This window comes from Sceloporus occidentalis, unplaced genomic scaffold, assembly GCF_023333645.1.
Source record: "Sceloporus occidentalis isolate IW3139 unplaced genomic scaffold, rSceOcc1.0.p SCAF_80, whole genome shotgun sequence".
Taxonomy (NCBI): domain Eukaryota; kingdom Metazoa; phylum Chordata; class Lepidosauria; order Squamata; family Phrynosomatidae; genus Sceloporus; species Sceloporus occidentalis.
In genome coordinates, this window is record NW_028317060.1 from 3939199 (window position 1) to 3962085 (window position 22887).

Sequence of the window (22887 nt, forward strand, 5' to 3'; positions counted from 1 at the left end):
AAGGAGAGGAACAATATGTTGACATGACCACAAACTGCAGTTCACCCACTAATAGCAACCTAGATAAACAGGCCATTACCAGTAAGAAGGATGTAGGATACATGAAACCACCCACAGGATACACATAGTTCAGAGATAGCTTAGATGTACAAAAGTTGCAGGCAGACAACAGCATCAGAGCCAGGAGTGTTGTCAAAGAGACAGGGGTGTAGCAAAAAAAAGCAAGGACATGTCAGGTCAGGAGTACAACAACTGAGGGAAAGAGGAAAATAGAAGTAAAATTCCAATAAACAGGCCAAGGGTGTGGCTGGGTAGTCCAAACAAGAACGGGACACCATCAGGTAATAATAGGGCAATTCAACAGTCAGGGTCACAGGTCAGGGAAAAAAACAGGTTCAAGCGGTAGAGAACGCTAAAGCTTACTGATGCAGGGTACTTGCCTCACAAAATTGGGTCATGGCTTTAAAAGCCCATCATTAGTGGGTGCGTGACAAGACTGCATGATGCAGTGAAGTTGTAGGGAGGACCCCAGGTCTACCTCCACACTGCAGCTTAGCATATTGGAGGTAGACCAGGTGTACGGCAGATATAGAAGCACCAGCTGCAGAGACAAGTTGGGATTGTGATCATAATAATCATAATATTTTAAATGAAATATGCAAAATAGTTAAGAAAATGGAATGCCACCGATCTATCATTTTGCTCAATGCATAGTACTACAACTTCATGGTATAGTTACCCATTATAGTTAAAAACAATCCTGTGCCCATCTTTCTTGCTGCTAGTTTTTTAAGTGATTTTTCTGTAAAATGTTTGATTAAGAGATATTCCCAAAATGGGAGCACTTTCCTGTCACAGATTGGCTGCTTCAAGCCAATCAGTTTTTCTAAATTGGGACCATAGAGGGGGCAATGCAAAGCAACTGTAAAGGGGGCAACATACATTAACACACTTTAATATGCATAAGTATTCCTTTAGCTTTCCCTTTGTCCTGAAAAATGCCTGGCACTGGGAATAAGCACTCTCAAATGTAGTCACAACCAATTCTTCATATCATTTTTATGTTCTTTGTGCCTGCCTGCTGCCCTACTATAGATGTTGCAAATATTGGTCAACTTGCTGGTTTTTTGTCTTGTAACTGAGGAATTGTTTCACATTATGGGGCTTCTAGCACTTTTCCCAAACCATACATTTTACAGTTCTATAAACTAAATCTGTGTTTTCAAAATAAAATAATCAGTATATATATATATATATATATATATATACCGTATTGGCTCGGATATAGGCCGCCCCCGTATATAGGCCGCACCCTAAAAGTTTGGTGCTTTTTTAAAGAAAAAGTTTTTTTTAATAGACATGCTGCCACTCTGTCCCCCCCGAGATATGCTGCCACTCTGTCCCCCCCGAGATATGCTGCCACTCTCTCCCCCCCGAGATATGCTGCCACTCTGCCCCCCCGAGATATGCTGCCACTCTCTCCCCCCGAGATATGCTGCCACTCTGTCCTCCCCCCCGAGATATGCTGCCACTCTGCCCCCCCCGAGATATGCTGCCACTGTTCCCCCCCCGAGATATGCTGCATCTGTCCCCCCCCGAGATATGCTGCCACTGTCCTCCCCCCCGAGATATGCTGCCACTGCCCCCCCCGAGATATGCTGCCACTCTGACCCCCCCCCGACTTACCGGAGCAGACTCCCGGGTGTCTTGCGGGGCCGGCTGGGGACATCTACGCAATACGCGCATACAACTTCCGGTGCCGGCACTCAGCGGATGTGCCGGCACCGGAAGTTCTATACGCATACTGTGTAGATGTCCCCCGCCGGCCCCACAAGACACCCGGGAGTCTGCTCTGGTAAGTCTTGGGGGCAGAGGTAAAACGCATTGTGCGGACGTTCACCGGATGCGGCGATGCGCGTAAACAACCTCCGCTGCCGGCACGTCTGCACGATGTGCTTTAACAATCTCCCTTGCCGGGACTCCCCCCGTGGGAAGTGCTGGCAGGGGAGGCTGTCTGAGCGTATCAGAGAGTAGGATGCAGGTCCCCTGCACCGCTGCGGGGATCTGTATCCTAACCCTGCTGCCTGCCCGGCACCCGGAACTGCATGTCCCGGGCGTCGGGCACTAGACCCCGAATATAGGCCGCACCCCCACTTTAAAGACTTAAAGTGGGGGGAAAAAGTGAGGCCTATATTCGAGCCAATACGGTATATATATATGTTCATTTCTACTACTGATTTTTGTTCATTGTTTTAAGCATCCTCTTTATAAGATGGTGTTGGAGGTAACTTCAAATTGATTGGATAATGTTTTTATATACCAGTAGAGTCACTTGTACGGATCTTTAACTCTTGGAGCAGAGAGACCAATGCCCCAGGCCATGAATTAAATGATCATTTAAAAGCTGCATTTTGTGTTCACTCACATTGTCTTTGTCTTATATTAAAATTAATTGGATGATACAATTGTGAAGGGGCAAATACTTTTTTCGCAGCACTGTAGACCTGCATACAAATCACCTTCATCCTTTTCAAATGTTATTTTCACTGAGAGAATTCATATCAATCATTTGGATACATTCCTATACTTTTCCTTTTTAGTGTATTATATATCATAAGCAGATAGGCCGTTGTCAAATGATAAACCCAGTGTCCAAATAAACGTGTTGCTTTTTCCAAGAATCTAGCAAGAATTTTAGCTATTTGTTTTTCCTTGAAGCTAGTTTGGCTGAGCCAAATGATTCTGGTAAATAAATAAACACATGGATGGTATCCTTGTTATTCAGATAAAATAGCTTGAAAGTGAAACGTTCAAAGGCAAAGAATGTAACAATTCCATAAAGACCAGCTAGTGTTAGGTCAAAAGTGTACAAAATATTCTGCTAAAACCCTTTGTGTAGCTGGAAAACCAAATGTTAGTTTTAAGCCATCATATGCGTTAAATACGTTTTAGTCCACTCGCTGGTATTTTGGAAATCTTTACCTAGACATATTGGTGGTTTCATAGTTGTTGGACTGTTCTGTTACTTGAAGATACATTTCTCAGAATGGCAGATAGTATCTGGAGTAGAAGGTGCCTTTCACTTCAAAGATGGCACCTGATGACATATACATTTTTTGAGGAGAGTGGTGCTTACCCTTTAATGTTAGAATTTATAGAGAAAAAATATTGGAAAATGAGAAAGATTGCAAACATTTCCAACATGGGTATACTGACACATCCTTCACAATATCTCACTTTAATAATATTATATTTCATTCCCTGTACTAAGAAAACAATCATTATCCCAAGCAGCCATTCGGAAACAGCCATTGTGAACAGATTGCCTGCTTGCTGGTGGTATGATAATTGAAATAAGTTTTACCACTCTTTTCACAAAAAATAAAAAAAAATATGCCAAATGCAGAAGAGACCCATTAATCAACAAACTTCATAAATGCTGATTTCACCACCATGAGCTATAAAAGTAAATTTAAGCTCAAGGCTAAAACTCTGCAGAAATTCTCATGAATCCATCTTCTTAATGCTTCCAATACAGAGACTTGGATGAACAGCCTACCTCTACACATACATGTATGTAAATGTTATATATATTTATACACGTATATATGATTAGGACCTTGGGAATGGTCCAGTATACTACAGTATGATAATGTCTATGTTTCAAGCCACATTCAACAATTATGATGGCCCATTCATACTGCAGTTAGCATACTCAATGTCAGAAGTAAAAAATGTGAATGGGAAGGCTATTGTGGTAAGAGAAAAAGTGAGTGTGGCAGATAGTGTGGGAGATCGGAAGGGAAGGAGGGAGAAATGGCCATTGCGATACCCCAGAGTGGAAGTGGGAAAGAGAAAAGGGGTAGAGAGGATAGGGGTAAAGAGACGAGGGTGGGGAGGGTGCTGGTACAACGTTTTACATTTTCTTATTGCTTTTCCCTCCCCAGAGATAGGAGATTAGAACATTTCATGGGGTCAGCTAAAAAAAAATCAAGAGTTTACAACAGCAAAAAATCCTTTCCCCTTGCCATGCGTCAAAACAACCCCCTAAAATAATAATCTGAATGCTAATTAGGGATAGGTAACAGCCACCTCCGATTATTCAAAATCAATTACTTCCAGTTCTTTTTAACAAACTATTTGATCATCCACATTTCCGCAGTATTGTACTGACATCACAAACATGGATATGTAGAATGATTAATAACCACATTAAGATTAGAGGTCTTCCCTGGTTTATGACTTTGTTTTGACTAATCATATTATGTTTTCATTCGGCGTGCGATATATTTCCAATTTGTGAGTTATTAAAGTGTTTTGCAGCTTCTGGAAACAATTAAATTGATGAGCAAAGCTGTCAGTGAGAAAGGTTTGTGGTATGAGTGCATGCCAGCTCTGTCACGTACTTCCTTCACTAACTAATTCCTGGACGAATGCAGCTTGCAGGTCAAACCACTTTCTAAATAAACATTTGATTACAATGTGTATTTGCAACTTCATCATAGTTTACAGTTCATGAATTGGATATCTGAATGCCAGAACATCCGCTTAGTACTCACTACTTGATTATGGTTAAGTATCTCTCTGATTAAATAACAAAAAACAGTGTGTTTATAACACATATTACCGTATTTGCTTGATTTTAAGACAAGGTTTTTTTCTGAAAAATAGCCCTCATCTTATAATCAAGGTCATCTTATAATCATACCTCAAATAGAGGTCTGACTATGAGACTAAGATCCAGATCCCCTACAGCGCTGCAGGGGACCTGGATCCTCCTGTCAGGTAACCTCAGCTGATGCCAGCACTTCCACCGGGCGTCTATCACTGAGCGCCGGCGAAAGCGTGGGCAGCAGCGGAGGTTGTCCACATGCGTACCTTTCCCCGCCTATCGAGCCCTCAGCATATCGTGCCGGGATAGCCCACCCACTGCCAGGATAGCCCGCCCACTGGCGGGGAAGCAGAGCCGGTTGGGGTGATCATTGATATCTCTGTGACAGGCGGCGCTCCAGAAGCAAGACCGGCCCGTCCATGGGACCCCCGGCGCCACTATGCCGTCACAAAGTTATCAGCGGATGCGGTAGATTTACCTCTTTAATTTTCTGGAGGAGGCGGGCCTAGTGGGGTCACACAGAATCATTGCGTAATCCCATGGGAGCTGCAGTAAGCACCTGGTGAGGCATCGCAGTGAGTGAAGTGCTTTAGTTGCTTGAGCGCGTGTCTTTGCTTTGGAAGTGTGTCTGAGTGGGCATATTAGTGTCTGGGTAGGTAAGTGTCAGAGTGGGAAAACGGGCTAGGCACCAGAACAAGCCACAAGAATGGGTATGGTAACGGAAAAATTGGGCCGGATGATTCCATAGTTCCTTTGAATGATTTTGTATGTAGTACTTAGAACTCATTGACCTTTGCGTTGCATTTACGTTGCCTGGGCTGAAGGTTCCTAATGCTCTCCTGATATTATAAGATATCCAAAAAGTAAAATAAAAATACTGGAATCAGAGTTTTCAGGTAGTACTGAATTAAAATCTTATTCGTATTTTTTTTTTCTACATCTGTGATTTAGTGTTTACAGGCCCAAAAAAATCCAAACAACATTTTAATAAAAGCCGTTCTTAAAGAAGACCTAGTCTTAATTCTCTCTGTGAACAATAGTATGTTTAAAGAATCTTGGGACAAAATAAAGCGACACCCTAAGGATGTATATCCTTTTACTTATTGTAAACTTGTATGACCTCATTAGTTGTTGAACAAAGAACAGTATTTCCCAAACAGGTGCCAGTTTTCCCTTTCTGTCTCCTAAATACAAATAGCATTTATTGTGTAATTGTTTTTTCCCCCTTATCGTCTACAACTTTTTTTTTAATGTTACAATCTAGCTGACTGCATTTTATGTGGCTATATGGCAGATTCTGTTGCAGTAGAAAACTCTTTTTCCTAATGTTAGTTTTAAGCTTGTATCACGGTGTTTAAGATGATGTCATAATCTTCCACAACAAATTTCAATGTGCTGCTGCCTAGAAGCAGAGCGATTATGCTAGCTCTAATTGCACTAAAATGTAAATTAGCTGGTGCCGTGTTGTGGATTATTGGCCAACTGCCATGATAGATTCATGCTTGCAGCAGCTGTTTGAAACATAATGCATATGGGTGTTTTGTTTATATGGGAGTTTAAAAGCATCAACAGAGCTCCATCTTTTTTCCTGTTTTATTGAAGTTCATCTTTCTCAAAATTCTAAACCCTATAGTTTCCTTATAGAGTCCCTATAGTTCCTTTTGGCATTCATTGTCAAAGTAAGCCCGATAAAGTGAATATGCGATGCGTATAGTAAAAGGGTTTGGCGCAAATCTAGATAAGATAAAGACATAAATACCAACAATATTCATCTGGTTATACTGGTATTTCCCAAAAAAATACAAAAGAAACAAATAACCACTTGTAGCGCAGTGTGTATAAGATTTAATAAATAAGAGAGCAATTTTGTGAGCAATCACTGCTTCTGTATGTGGGAGCAGGACAGTATTCGGAATATCTCCTTGTGTATACAACAGAAGGGTTGCATGGATAAATCACAAAAAAAACTAATAAAGAAGATGGTAGTGGATTAGGTTAGAGAAAGTTGAACATTTTTAATATACTGTATACTGTATATCTGTATAAAAGCGATCCAGCACATAGAAGTATTTCTGTAGCCTATATATATATATATCTCAGTTATTCTTTATTTTGGTATGGTCAATTCATGTGTTGTCTTTCCAGTAACATTATAACTTTTCTGTTATAATCGTAAAAATAAAGATAAAGATGATACACTTAAAGTAATAAACTGTTAAAAGAATAGCCGTAAAATTTAACTTTTTATTTTGTTTTTGGATAACTTGTTATGTCTAGCAAAGCTAACTTGTGGAGTCCTTCAATATCTTATGAGGCCATATAAAATGCAACCATCTGGACAAATTACGTAGCAGTCAGGAAATCAGTGACATATTCGCCATGGGCACTGCTCTAAGCCTAACCCTAGGCAGGGTCATTGCTGAGCACCAGTATATGACATCATATTCAAGGTGTCTTAAAGGCATGTAGTGCTGATTAGGGCAATATGAAGGTTGTACCGATTCAGCAGCACCCTCCGTTTTGTAAATGGGCTGGTTGGGACGATCAGCAATCTTCCTTGTAACCAGCCCACTGAGTAGTGGCAGGAGGACTTCTGCCCCCCAAACCTGCTGTCCTAGGCCTAAACAAGGCCAGAATACATCACTAGGCCTAGACAACGCCTAGACAAGGCCAGAATACATCACTGAACTTGAAAGCGGCAACTTTTATGCAGTTATAGGAGAATACTTTTCTGCAAATTCTAAATCATATAACATTGTCCTGAGGAGCTAGATGGCATTTCGGAACTAGACTGCTAATATTATATTTATATGTTGCTTACATTTCCATGGTATTTTTAGCTGTGATTCTATACACGAAGCTATTTTTAGTAAGCACAAAACTGTAATCATTCCGTTGGTTTTCATAGTGATTGCTCTTTAATATCGGCCCATAGTAGATGTAGAAATTGTAGTTTGATGCTTGCCTCTGTGCCAATGACAATATTTGTAGTTGCTATTTCAATTCAGACCAGCCGTTAGGTGCTGTAACATCCCTTGATTGAGCTGATGCTTTAGGCATTTTCTTTATTTGTGAATACAGTATGATTGCATTATTAAATTTACTCTAGGGTGATCATTTAAAGAGATTCCCATTTTCAAATAGTAATTTAATAGTTTAGCCCCAAATACTTGCCTACATTATTCCTCCACTAGATGGAGCACTCCCATTTTGCATGCACCATCAAAAATGTTTATATGTTTATATGCATGGAATATACAATAAAAATACAATTGGAATCTCCCTTTTACATTGCAAGTGGTGCACAATGTATCATTTTCGAAAATGTAACTGCAGAAATGGTTAAATTCATAATGGTCTTTTTAGCTGATGCTTATCTACTGAAATAAATGCATTTTTCATATTTGTTCCTCATTCTAAAATCATTTCTGAAAGCATACGTTATTAATCATCTTGATCCCTGGTGAAACAGGGTTTGGTTTTTAGTTTTCCCTTAAAACCCATTATTCTCACTAGTAAATGACCTACATACCAAAATATGATTTATGAAGTAGTTATATGGAACTTAGCCAGTACGTACACATCCTGACTATCCCACAGTGCAAGTGTTTAACTCCGGCCAGGAAAAGGAAAGAAATTCAAATTTGATTTCATACAAATGTTCTCTCTTTTTTTTCCCTTTTTTTTTTTTCATTTTTACACAAAGCATGTTATGCAAAATACAAATTTTATTCTGGCTACTTTTAAATGATTCATTGAGAAAGCGAAAGTGCTTTTTACCAAGAAAGGAAAAAGTCTCACGTTATTCATACATCCCAAACAGTCACAATTTTCAGACACTGATCTGCTGTCCCCCATAGCTATCCCACTGTCCAGATTCTGTGAGCAATGGGGATCATTGGCTGGTTAGGGAGGTCTTCTGATCTTCCCTGACAAATGCAGGGAGCTATAAAATCAGTGAAGCTCTGCCCCCACAACTCCATTGCAATTTCCATGTGTCCACCTTGAAACGTTCTCAATCTGCACCAAGTATAATGAAAGTGTAGAAGTAGTGTCCAATAATAAATGTGGCTTAGGTTAACCCTAAAATCACTAACCAACCTCCATTATCATTATCGAAATACATCATACCTCTCCTTGTATTTACCTGCTGTATTAGGTAGAGCCCTCTACTTAATACAGCAGGCAAATACAAGGAGAAGTGTAATGTCTGTCTAACCAATGTGTAAAGAAGAATGCAATGAACAGTCTTGAAGTGTTTTTTATGTTAGTTAGGGAATACAAATAATGTACATTCTACTCACAATATAATATATTACCAATGACAGGTAATCAAGTCCAATGGGCAATTAATTTAAAAGATGCTAATTTACTTCTTTACTTATTTACTTATTTTAGTGTCTGTTATCTTGAGCTGGGCCAAGATGATTGTCACTTCTTTAGACCTTGGTGACTGCATCAGTATGGATTGACTGTTTCTTATTATTGTGTGATTGTATCACATTGTGCCGTGGCTTATCCAACAACTCCATGAAAAGACACTTTCTAAATTACTAACTGAATTAAGCTGATTTTGAGAAACATTTATACCATCACATGGTACTATTTGTCAATCTCTAAACAACAATACAATTGTCACTCCATGCTCATGCACAGTACTGTTAACAATTAACTATGGGCATTACTTTAATTGAAAATAAATAACAATAGAAACATAGAATCGTTAACCATCCTAATAGTGGTTTTATTTTTATACTATCAAAAAATAGCCCGAAGTTAAAAAAGAATGTCATTATTGGCACAAGAAGGTAATAAAATATTTTGTCATTGTGTGCACAGTTTCTCATAGTAAACATGTGCTTGGATGTGTAGGTAGTAGTAAAACACTAGTACAGCATACTTATGTCTTTACTATGAATGCTCAGTACACTTAAGAATTGGCATTTTGAAATATCACAAAGCCTCCAATTTTCCTATATCCTATAATTGTTGACTCTCACAAGCAGGGTCCTCATTATCAGGTGTTTCAGGCACTGAACACCAACTCAGTTTTCAGACATGTAAAGAGAGGAGACACTGTGAGGGAGCAGCGAGAAGGCAGCCTTGCGGGACTGCACGGGATTACCGGGACCCGCAGGTACAGTGCCTGACCGCCCGCAACACCAGCAAGACCGCCCGCAACACCAGCAAGACCGCCCGCGCCCGCAACTTCCCAATGCAGTCCTCTATACCAGAGCTTGATATTATACGTTTTTGACCGTAGAGATAGATAGAAGAGATCTGAAACACACTGAAATAATTTGAGGACTTAAAGAATTGAGACAGCATTCAGTAAACCACGAGCAATGCCAAATTGCGTTCACCTCAAGACTATTTTTGTATTTTGAAAATGTCCCGGATATTGACGGAGGTGTTCACTAAATGGCTGGCCTGGGGTCAAGAGGAAAATTGATCTTGAAAAAGGGCTGGACACACACATATATACATACATACCCACCCACTCTAACACCATACACTTACACACATCCACTCTAACACCATACACTTACAATATACATACATACATACATACATATATACATACATACACACATAGCCACTCTAATACTATAGTTACACATACATACCTACACACAATGTCTCTTTAACACCATACACTTGCATACATACATACATACATACATACATACATACAGTATATACACTCGCTCTCTGATCATCCAAGCAGCTCAAACACCTTCACCTTCCTTTTAATTTTTTTGCTCTCTTTAGCTTTTTCTTTTGGAGAGCTACAAGTTTATTTGCACTGTTTATTATCTATGGTGAAAGTGATTTCAGTATTTTGATACCAGTGCTCTCTCAATTACAATTCTATGATGTCATGGGCCACAGTGATTTTAGGAATAATGTATTATCATATGTATCTTATGTATGACTAATGTGTTCTTCAAACATTAAATATACTTTAAAAATGCATGGTTTGTCTCTATTCTAAACAAACAAATCCTGGGGCTGGGACTTCACATTTGTGCCTTGTGCACAATAATTGCGCCACGATATACGGGCCTTGTATTCAATTATTTCCTGGGCTGGTATTCGATTATGTGCAGTCCGGCCCTTCAAGTAAAGACCCCAATTCATTTGGCCATAAATAAAGTTTAGACGGGATTGCAAATATATCACTGTTGTACAACAGTCACAGAATAAGCAGCTAGCTATCTCACATTTTACAAATAAGAACTCCAGCATTTCTGAATGCAAGAAGTGTAATTTCATTATAGTTTAAAACATATAATTAACCTGTTTCCATTATGTAACGGTCTAGAGCGTAGAAATCAATCTGTTGCTGACGGTTATGTCTGCATTCCCAGACTGAGTGCAGACAGATAGAAACCATCAGTAATAAAATCTAGAATAAACTGCAATAGGTTGATATTTTATTGCAGGTTGGGGGTCATGGGTGAGAGTGTTAAGGGAAAGGTTAGGAGAATAAATCAGATTCAGCATGGACATATGGAGAACAAACTGATTATATAAGATGTCAACAGTAAATGTTGTTTAACCATTTAAGCGCAGTACAAATTTTGGCATTAATTGTAAAGAAGGTCACTGAGTCTTATTTATAACATTCCCTATGCAGTCATATTACAGGTGCCAATCGAGAGTAATATATGTGCTTTTCCATGTGAAATATACAGGGCCGGCCCAAGGCAAAATGCCACCTGGGGCGAATTTTAAAATACCCCCCCTTGTACTTACCTTTCAGCAGTCCTGCGGCGAGTCTCCCTGTTCGGTCTCGGTGCCGGCTTGTAATGCTGAGCGCCGGAAATCTTCCGGCACTCAGCATTACAAGCCAGCACCGAGACCGAACAGGAAGACTCGCCGCAGAGGAGAGAGAGAGAGAGGGGCGCCCCTTTCTCTCTCTTTCGCTTTAAAAAAAAAAAAGGGCTTTGGGCGGCAAAGTGCCGCCCCTTCAAAAGTGCCGCCTGGAGCGGTTGCCCCACTCTGCTCCATTGTCAGGCCGGCCCTGGATATATACCAATCTTTAATTAAGCCACCTTAATAAAGTGTAATTAAATCTTGCATTTTACAACACAGCCAGTACATATTAAGCTTTTAAAATGCTATGAAATAATGTGTTGTTATTATTATTATTATTATTTGATTCTTTGGCATTTTTTATGTCATTGAATGTTTGATTTGCTTCCTAATCCTCTTAGATCAAACAATATACAGCTTTTGGAGAGAATTTGAATTGTAGCCAAAAGGCATGGTTTAAAATAGCTCTATGTTAATAACTTGCTTCTTGCTTTAGAAGATAAAAAGTGAATGGTTATATAAAGTAGTGATAACATTGGGATATTTTTTACCTGAGGCTTTATACTTATTGGTATAATAAACCCTTTATTTTTCTAGAAAATCAGGCACAAATGCAAATTGTTGATTATTTATTATCTGATCAGCACAGAACATACACGTTTTTACTCTACTCTTTTTCAATCTGTTCACATTGAGAATTTCCTTTTCCTCCCATTGTACAGCGTTGCAGAATATGATGGTACTATGTTAAATAATAAATACATTATTCTTCATTAATTCCCCATCCTGTTCCCCAATCTGTGGTAACCTTATTTTCATCTTAGAGAAAGCTCAATATAGTATCTACGAGTTGCTTCACATTTTTGCCAAGTTGAACAACACATGGGTAGGAAACTTATATGGTTCCTATGGTCCAAAATTATTACCGTAATGAGCTTTGTCTCATACTACTATTGGGTTAAAGCAACAAATGAATGGATTTATGGGACAATAATGCCATCTTTTATGAATTGATTAAACAATATATTCTTCACTGATCCCTGTTTGCTAAGAAAGCAGTATTCTTCCTGGGTCCCAATGTTCATGACTGAACTCTGCCAGCATTCTTCTGGCACAATGACACCTGGAACCTACTGGACTTGAAATCCCATGCAGTCACTGTTAAATACAATAGGTTCACCACTGATAATAAATATACTAAATAAATATAGTGGGATTTCATTGAACCCCGAAGAGAAGAGGTTATGTCCTATTAATTTTAGCTTGAGGCAGACAAAAGAATACATTGAATATTAAATCCTCATAGTCTGTGTCACAGCCAGGATAGAAATATTAATAGTGAGATTAATCGTCAATGTCATATCTGTGAGGTCCAAGGAAAGGCAAAGGGTTCCCACAAGGACACAAGTATCCCTGGCAAAGCTTGTGCATATGGATACCTTAGCCAAGTGTCCATCACAAAGCATCTTCTTGCTGGCTGTTGATTTCCTGTGTATATTAAATATGAGCTGGGAAGGTCTGGTCATTGGCAAGGGTGCAAATGTGCCCTGGGCTGCCATCATTAGCTAAATGTTTTGGGACATTATATAACTGGGCTTCCTCTGAATCCTCTGATCTGCCCCAATTGTACTAGAACATTTCCCATAGCTTAAGACAAGTATTAAAATCCAAAAATAGTTCACCAAAAATCTTTGTACTCCCAGCTTAGTGAAAGAGATTTTCTGAAAATGTGTATATAGCTGTTCAACAATGTAATTTTCTTTACAAGGCATTTCTTTACCAACAGATTTTCAGCCTTATGTTGTAGAAATGGTTAAAACTACTGATCATATAACAGATAAAGTAGCAATTAATTTCATTGAACTTCATTACAGCGGAAATCAAACTAAATATCATTAAACTAAATAATAAAGAGATGTGATCATTCTGCATCTGTTTAGCACAATGTGTCATATAAAAGCATTTAAGCCAGACAGCATAAAAATGTAATAATATTTATTTAAATTCATACATTTATTAGGAAAACTTATCAATTATATTACTGGTGGCTTTTATCCTAATGCATTTAATTAGCATGAATAATAATATTTTTCCTAATGCGTATACTGTCGCATTATAATGTAAAAATAGATTTTATGATGAATATTATTGGCTTGAAAAAGAAAAAAATAACTTTTTTATTCCTCAGACTGCTGCAAACTTTAGAATATATTTAACTTCACTTAATTTTTAATAGTTTCCCATATTTATTTTTTTACTGAAATATTTTATCTATAAAAGCCTTTGGCAAAGTGGCGATTACATTTGTGCTTCTATAAATATTTAATTTGATGTTTATGCAGAATATTGCAAAATATATTGGAAAGTATATGAACAACTGTCAGCAATGAGAAACTGCTTATTTATGAAATGTTATAGTGAGTACAATTAATTTATTCTCAGAGTTGTAATCATTTGTTTGAATTTCCTGTGCTCCATACCACAGTATTCTTGATTAAAAAAACAATGCAAGAAGAGGAAAAATGTACAATGCAACCAAAAATTTGGGTGTTTGTTAATTTTATGTTATTACGGTAAAACATGTTTTTTGTCTGGAGTTATTTTAAGGAGTTAATTTATAGAATACATAAATGTATACAATATACCGTATGAGCACATATATGTACCGTATATTTCGGCGTATAAGACGACTTTTGAACCCGAGAAAATACGCCGGGTATACTTACTTACCGAGCCGGACTGGAGAATCACGAATCTCTAAGGGGAGGGGCGAGCGGTGCCCGATGAGCAGGGCTGGTTGGGGAGATCACGACCTCCCTCTAACTAGCCCAACATTAGGGAGCTCGAGGTCTGGCAGGGTTAGGATACAGATCCCCCGCAGCGGTGCAGGGGACCTGCATCCTACTCTCCGATACGCTGAGACAGCCTCCCCTGCTCAGCACTTTCCACAGGGAGAGGGCCGGAACGGGAGGTTGTCTAAGCGCATCGTCCAGACGTTCACCGGCAGCGGCAATGCGCGTAAACCCCCGCTGCCGGCACGTCTGCTCGGTGTGCCGGGAATTCCCACTCGCCGGTGAACGTCTGCGTGGTAAGCTTTAACAATCCTCCTTACCAGTGCAGAACGGTATACAACTTCCGGTGCCGGAAGTTGTATACAGTTCTGCGTAGAATAGATGTCCCCCGCCAGCCCCGCAAGACACCCGGGGGGGGGCACAGAGTGGCAGCATATCTGGGGGGGCACAGAGTGGCAGCATATCTGGGGGGGACACAGAGTGGCAGCATATCTCGGGGGGGCACACACAGAGTTGCAGTGTGTGTAAAGGCAGGGGTGTGTGGTGAGGGCAGTTCATAAATGTGTATGTATGGACAGGCGTATGTTAAGGGAAGTGTATGTGTATATGTGTGTTTGTAAGCTGGTGTGTATGTATGTTAGGGAGAGCTGACCCACCCAATCCAAGCAGGCTTTGTATACAACAACCAGCCAGTCACCGGTAAGGTACAGTGCTTGCCGTGATTGGCTGGTTGTTGTATACTGGGTAGAGGGGTAGTCTTATAAGGCGAGTATAGCCCAAACTCTATATTTTAACTGCAAATGTTGGGGGTCGTCTTATACGGCCAGTCGTCTTATACGCCGGAATATACGGTATATCTGTATATATATAAATATGTGTATACAGTGGATATAAAAAATCTACACACCCCTGTTAAAATGCCAGGTTCTTGTGATCGAGACAGAACTTTTTCCACCTTTAATGTGACCTATAATGTGAACAATTCATGACTTGGGCACTATATATTTCATGCAGCTTGACCAAATTAAACATAAATGAAAAACACAGGAGACATGAGGTCGGTGGAAAGTGTAAGGACACAGTGCTTTATTACTGTGACAATTTATCCTAGAACAAATAAATTAGTACACATGCAAATAGAATGTGTTCATACGAAAAAGTGACATGCTGCCACTCTGTGTGTCCCCCCCCCGAGATATGCTGCCACTCTGTGTGCCCCCCCCCCAGATATGCTGCCACTCTGTGTCCCCCCCGAGATGTGCCCCCCTCCCCTAGACTTACCAGGGCAGAACGCGTATACAACTTCCGGTGCCGACACTTGTAGGAAGTGCTGGCAAGGAAGATTGTTAAAGCGCATAGCGTAGAATTTCACCGGCTGCGGCGATGCAAGCTTAAACAACCTCTGCTGCCAGCACGTCTGCACGATGTGCTTTAACAATCCCCGTGGGAATTCCTGGCAAGGGAGATTGTTAAAGCACATTGAGCAGACGTACCTGCAGAGGAGGTTGTTTACGCGCATCGCCGCTGCCGGTGAATGTCTACGCGATACGCTTAGACAATCTCCCGTGCCGACACTACCCCAGTGGAAAGTGCCGGCAGGGGAGGCTGTCTGATCGTATCGGAGAGTAGGATGCAGGTCCCCTGCACCACTGCGGGGGATCTGTATCCTAACCCTGCTGCCTCCATTTTTGTCTTAATTAATGCCTAAAAATCCAGATATACAGAAGCTATACTGTATAGTTCAGTGCATTTTGACAGCATACTTTTTAACATAAAACACATCTTTTTTGTAACAACCTGAATATATACTTGTTATATCTGTTTTTTTGACATGTACTAGAAATAACAACAAAAAGAAGCTTTGACACAGTGAGTCCTTATTTATTCCAAAATGCCTTTTCTTTTTATTGTATAAAACCAACTTTCCTGGATTATTTTTTATTTTGACCAGCCTTGCTTATATCTATCTGCCATTTCGCTGTGAATTGTGCATGGTTCTCACATTACACAAACCTCAATGGTTTTCCATTCTTAAAACTACAACTTATAGTCATGTCTGGATCCAGGGGCATAACTAGAAGCCTCAGGGCCCCAGTGCGAGAATCTGTTAAGGGGCCCCCCACCCCAACCCAATGTACACCCTTCTCACACTATGTACCCCCTTCTCACACCATCTACCCCCTTCTCACACATCTACCCCCTCGCCCCCTCTTTTCAGGCTATCTACCCTCTCCCTACCCCCCTTCTAACTATCTACCCTCTCCCTACCCCCTTCTCACTATCTACCCTCTCCCTACACCCCCTTCTCACTATCTACCCTCTCCCCCTTTGTAGGTCACTTACCGTGCAGTCCTGTGGTGGGGGCGTGAGGCCTCTGTCTCGCTGCTCTGCCGCGGTGCGCGCGGCCTCACTGATTAGCGCCGGCATATGACATCATATGCCGGCTCTCAGCGTGAAGCGCGGGCACTAGAGACTGAGGCCTCACGCTCCCACCACTGCGGCACGGCAGGGAGCAGAGGAGACAGAAGGGCACCAACGGTTGCTGAAAACGACCGCTCGGCACCCCTTGGGCCCTCCTGACTGGCAGAACTCCAGGGCCCGGTTGCAGTCGCGACCCCTGCGACCCCGGTAGTTCCGCCACTGTCTGGATCTCTCCAGCTCTGACTCTCCAGGTGAAACCTTACTTTCCTAAGTCTGTGAGTCAGTCTTCTTATTTTCTTCTGGGCAGGGGAGTGGTGTGCAACCATGCCTATTTTCTGCCCATGTTCCACTTACTCTATGCTCTCTTTCCCATCCTCCCTGCCCAGTTCTCTCCCACTAAAGGCTCTCTAGGAGCTAGCCCTCTCCCTATGTGTGGCTGGCCTCACCTCCACAGAGTGGTCGCATTCCCATAAAATAGATATCTCTGGGTACCTTACCCTGGGAATTTCATAGATATGCCTTTAGTTTCTGGGGATTTTGTTTCTCAATCAGTTCAACTGATATGGAGATATTTAAAGTTGACCTTATGTAAGTTAAGGTCTGTGGCTGAATTGGGCACAGATAGCATTTCCTGTTCTGAAATTCTCAACTGATCCTCTCATCACACCTACAATGGCTGCATGAACCAATCAACAACAATCAGTAACGAGAAATAATCATACAGCTCATAAAAAATACACGTTAAGAACACTTACCATGACACCCTTGTACAGAAGAACACTGAAAAGTTGATCCTAATTTTGCAGAGAAGCAAAAGAGTTATCATAACTGACAACTTGCTGTGTTTGACCCTTCTAAACACCAGGTCAGTTTCTTCATTCTTCAAGCAGAGGAGCAAGGTTTTTTTTGGTCACGTCCAGTCCTTGACCAAGTTCTGCCCACTTCCTACACGGTATGTGCCCATTAAAGTCTAATTGTGGTTAGCCCTGCTCGATAAATGAAGCCACATCCCCAGAGGAGAGGGAGTTCCGGCTAACCATTTTTCTTGTTTAGCACATAGAAACTGTATACTCATTCAAATCATAGTTGCCTTTCAGTTAAAGCACATTTATGAAAAGCTATGAGTTCCTCCCTTACACTACTCCTTGCCACACAGCTTTTAACTCTGGGAATTCACAGTATTAACCCATTTGGCACCTTGGTTAATTGCATTGAAAGAGTTACTTTGGCATCATAACTGTCTTATCACCCCTACTTTCTGTGTAGGATATACTAGCACATATATGTACACCGGGCAGTGCTCCAGAACTACATTTGCACAATCTATATTGGCCAATAAAACAAAAGTAATAATAGGCAATGTAGCTGGGAAGAAATTATTCTTAACTTGTTGAAATATAACGTAGGGTTTTTTATAGACATTTTTATTTTCTAGTTTATGCTTAGCGTCATAAAAGAGATATCTTATAAGATGAAATGTTGCAGATGATAGAAAAAGTAGTGTGTTTGTGATTGTTTTTTTACCAGCATAATTTTAGCGCTCAAGAAGGAAAAAAAATATAGGATTGTACTTAAAACATGTACAATAAAATATATGTATGGCTCACTTTTGATTCATGCAGTAAATGCTGTGGGTACCTTAGAGAAGTTTGCTTGAGAAGCTTAGTTGTTATTTCTTGTTGAAGGACATTTAACATTATGAGCTGTACACCTTAAAACATGTCCTTTGACTCCATCAACCTCCAGATCGAAGACACTATCACCCTTATTAGAGTTCTACTATAATGTGCATTTCAGCACTTTGTTATTGGTGACTGTCAGTTTTAAAGGGCAGACTGCACACAATGGATAGCTATGCCACTGTACCGATAGTTATATTCCACTCCAAATAGTTTGAGTCATTTTCATGTCACACTGAACATCTGGGGTATTTTATTTTCTTTTAGGTTAGCAGTGGGAACATTCTCTGAAGTCGTTTATATATGTCACAGATGCAGAACCTAAGTTTTAGTGGATGCAAGTTTATAAAAAATAAATGTAGTTGCCATTCTGTACTTCGCACAATGCCAATTATTTAGTATTACAAAAGAAATTGGAATTAGCACAACCCAGCTTTGTTAAGTGAAATAAGCCGTTTGGCAGACTTGTGTGTCTGATTTTTGTATATATATATATTTCTCCTTCAGTTACTATTCTATACATTGTTATCATAATATTAAAATCAAGGGTATGCTTTATCATAAAAGGCAGATTTTATAATTTATAATTCTGTCTTATATAAGGGTTCTCAGAGGCTACCCCTTGCTGTACACAAAACTATTACTTTATATAAAAACACTAGTTATTTATGAACGTTTCCTATAGAATCTATGCGCACTACAACTATATGTGACATAGTAGAGATCACAAATACCTGAGCAGTCTACAGTTATGCCTTGTAAACCTCTTAGAGGTTTGTAATGCTTCAGAATGCAACATACCAAATATGCCAAAGATCCTCAGAAAGTATGAACCAATCAATTTTAGTTCATTGACACCATACACAAAGGGTAGCATCAGATTGCTATACACTGTAAATGAACGCAATTCCCTGCCAATCCTGTAGATGATATACTACATATTTGGGCCTTATCAGTGAGTTTCACCTGCTCTCTTTAGACTATGGTTATCAGATGTCTCCATCAAAACTCCTGATAATAATCCTAGGGTGATTCTAGGGTGAACAACAGTTGATAAAGTTTGCTAGCACACGCAGGCCCAAATTGTAGAAACACATCCTTCACCAAAATCCCATTATTATAGGCAAGCTAAGTGACTGTCCAAGGGGAAACTGGGAACTTCCCATGACTGGATATCCAGACGTTCCCTTTCCAGAGAATGTGGCTTAATGTAGGGGCAGGGCTATGCACGTAGGTGACGGTTCTAGAACCAGTTAGAAAGAAAGCAGAGAGTAGGTGGCAGTGGATGGGTAGAAGGCAGGAAGCGACTGGGTGGGGGAGATGGACTTTTCCGAACGCTGCTCCCCTACCCGGAGACTTAAGAAACTTCCTGGGAAGCAGCACTTTACCTGGAGACTCAGAGTCAAACCCAGTACCAAAAAACTTCAAGAGTTTTACAAAAAGACATGATCACAGGACTATAAAAGACTAAGCTTTTATGTTTACATGTTTTTTATTTGAAACAAGTATGGAGATGATTTGTCATTTGTATAGCAGTATATGTGTTGTGTTTGTCTGTAATCAACATGATGATGGAACTTTCTGTAGGAAAATTGTGCAGTAAGAACTCCCACCTTCTGCATTTTTAAATAAACATGCCTTTTTTCTAAAATGAGCTGAAGCATGACTCTCTGCTGCTGATTCTGTCTTCTTTTCTATGCTACTGATAAATTATGCAAGAGAATGTCTGCACAATATGCACTTGTCCTCTCAAATAAAGTGAAAATTCTCCATACACTACATTAACAGTCGCCAAGAGACGCCGTTCCATTGTGATTTCCTCTGAGTCGCCGTGTACTAGAACAAATTCAGTCCATTCTGTCGTATGACAAAGGGTAGCAGGCAAAATGCAATTTATTGAGAAATCTTTGTTTTGCATTTACCATTAGAAGCAAAGTGTTCAGTTCTTCCGCAACTCTCCACTGGACCTTAGCAGAAAACTCAGTAGCTGAAGGGCAATATCAGTCCTGATCACTCAGAAGGAAACACAGCAGCTGTGTTCCCGACAGCTGGAGTATCATGATGTCCATCAGCAAATATTATGGATGTCTAGTGCCGTTCTATTCAGCAGGGGGCTCCCAAAACCTGCAACGATGAATAGGAGTTAGGACGTAGAAGTACTTAATTCCTTTTAATTTTATTGGTGAAAGGGAGTTTGTATTTTTGTTTCTAAATATTATAGAATATATATATATATATATATATATATATATATATATATATATTACCAAGTAATGACCCAGAGGATAAATAAGTACTACAAACATATGGCAGCAAACAGTAATAAAAACGTAGCAAGGTAACACAAAAAAAAACAGAGCAATTCTTAAAAAAGTTAAAAATAAATAAATAAAAAAAGAACCCTGATGAGCAGGGCTTTTTACTAAATTTGTTGGGCTCAATAGAAGTACAAGATAAAAGCTGAAATTCAGGTACTGTATACTCCAATTCCCATGAAGCCGAGCTACTACAACACACCAAATGTTCTGTTATACACCGAGAGATGAAGAAACCTTGTTCAACAGCAAATATGAAGAAAAAGAAAGAAGAGGGTCTCTGTAAGACACAACAGCAGCAGCAGGAGCAGCTTTAACCCTTTCAGTGCTGACGGTCGGGTCATATTTTTCCTTGTGGGAGGCTGGGAGAATCTTCAGAGTTTTGCTATAGTTACAGTTAGGTTACGATTTTATAAACAGCTTACACTTTCCTAGGGAAACCTATCAATATTTTGTTATTGGGAATGGGTGGTATTGGGACATATCAATCTCTGATCGCAGCATATAAGTTTTTTTACCAGCATGCCAGCCAGCTGATCTCATTATAAGTCAGCTGGTATAATGCTTGCACCTTAAAGGTTAGATCTGGTAATAAATAAAGTTGGACTGACCTGGATCCTTGGTAAGCCCCATACATGTAATAAAAGGTAAATGTGCAATTTTACTCCAGAGCTTCCAATGCCAGGCTTGGTTTTAGTTCCTTTAGTTCTTTCAGCAGTTGGACCCATGATGGTGGAAAAGAGCACGCTTGATCATGTTTTATCTTTTTTTCTGTTATGTGACTTCCACATAATGTATTGCTCTCATAAATAATATGATATGTAGTGAAAATCTCTGATTTCAAAAATGAATGAGCATATTATCTACAATCAAGGTGCTTTACTAATCATGAATTATATCTTCTATTTCAGATCCTGTAACACTACTTTTTACAAAACGTGAGTAATTTTAATATTTAGTGACAGTTTTGAATGCTAAGGGGCTGTTCTGGATCACATTGCTGGTGGTTATGCTTTTCTTTCTACTTACAAATATGCATTTTCTACTGCACTTTAAAATGAACTAGACAGCTAATAATTAAGCAGGCAGCTTATTAATGATAATTAAACAAAGGAAGAAAATAACGAAACATTAAGTTGTTGGAATACTCAATGTACATCAGTTGGGGATGATATGAGCTATGCCGGTCTCCTCTGTGGCTTGAGTGGACCTGGACAGATGACCTGGACATTTTTGGGGATACAAGGTATCATGGACTCTGTCAAATATCAACAGATAAGCAGGACAATAATCCAAAACATACATTAAAATCAACACAAAAATGGTTTCCTGACCACAAAATGAAAGTCCTACCACCGCCATCCCAGTCTTCTGACTTGAACCTCATAGAAAAGCTGTGGGGTGAACTGACTGAAATGTCACCTCAGGTATTATAGAAGACTCGGAGCTGTTATCTTGGCAAAGGGAGGTAGCACAAAGGATTGACTAAAAGGGTGCCAATAATCAGATTCTTTTTGTGTATTTCTTGAGGAAAAGATAAAAAAGTTCAATTTAGACATTCTTTTCACAGCAATCTGGTGCTCATATTTACCATTATTTGTGGAGGGCACTGTACATATGTGCGGAAGACATTGCACCATAGGGATAAGCATTCTTTGCATTAAGGCTGGATGTAGTTGATCTCAGATGAATGATGGCTGATCCCAGAGTTACCATTATAGCCTGATTACAGAAGAGCAAATGTGCAAGCGGGCTGCTTTATCTATGTTGTGAATGGTATGGAGAACTATAAAATGAGAGACTTTTTTCAACCAACAATTAGCATAAGCAATGAATAAGGTAAACATGCAGAACAGGAAAACGCAAGGCATGCATATTGCATGTAATTAGTTTTTTCATGCACTAATAATTATCATGTAATGTTGGGATTCCCAGCTTTTAACCCAGTGTGTGACAGGTGGATGAGTAAATCTGAGCAAAATGTATCTTCTATAGGAAATATTCTTAGAATGTCTTGCAAATTACATTGTGACAGGAATTTCTAAGCCGTTTTTTTAAGACACAGATATATTTAAACCCTCGAATGGTATTTTAAATACAACTCCTATAATTCTCAGCTAACCCTTTGGGGTGCAAGAGGTGGCACATATCTTTAAATAAGACACCTACAAGCAGTAAGATAAAGAAAAGATTAACATAATGCCACTTTAGAAACTGTATAGTAGGAAGTGATTGAATGTACCTTTTCT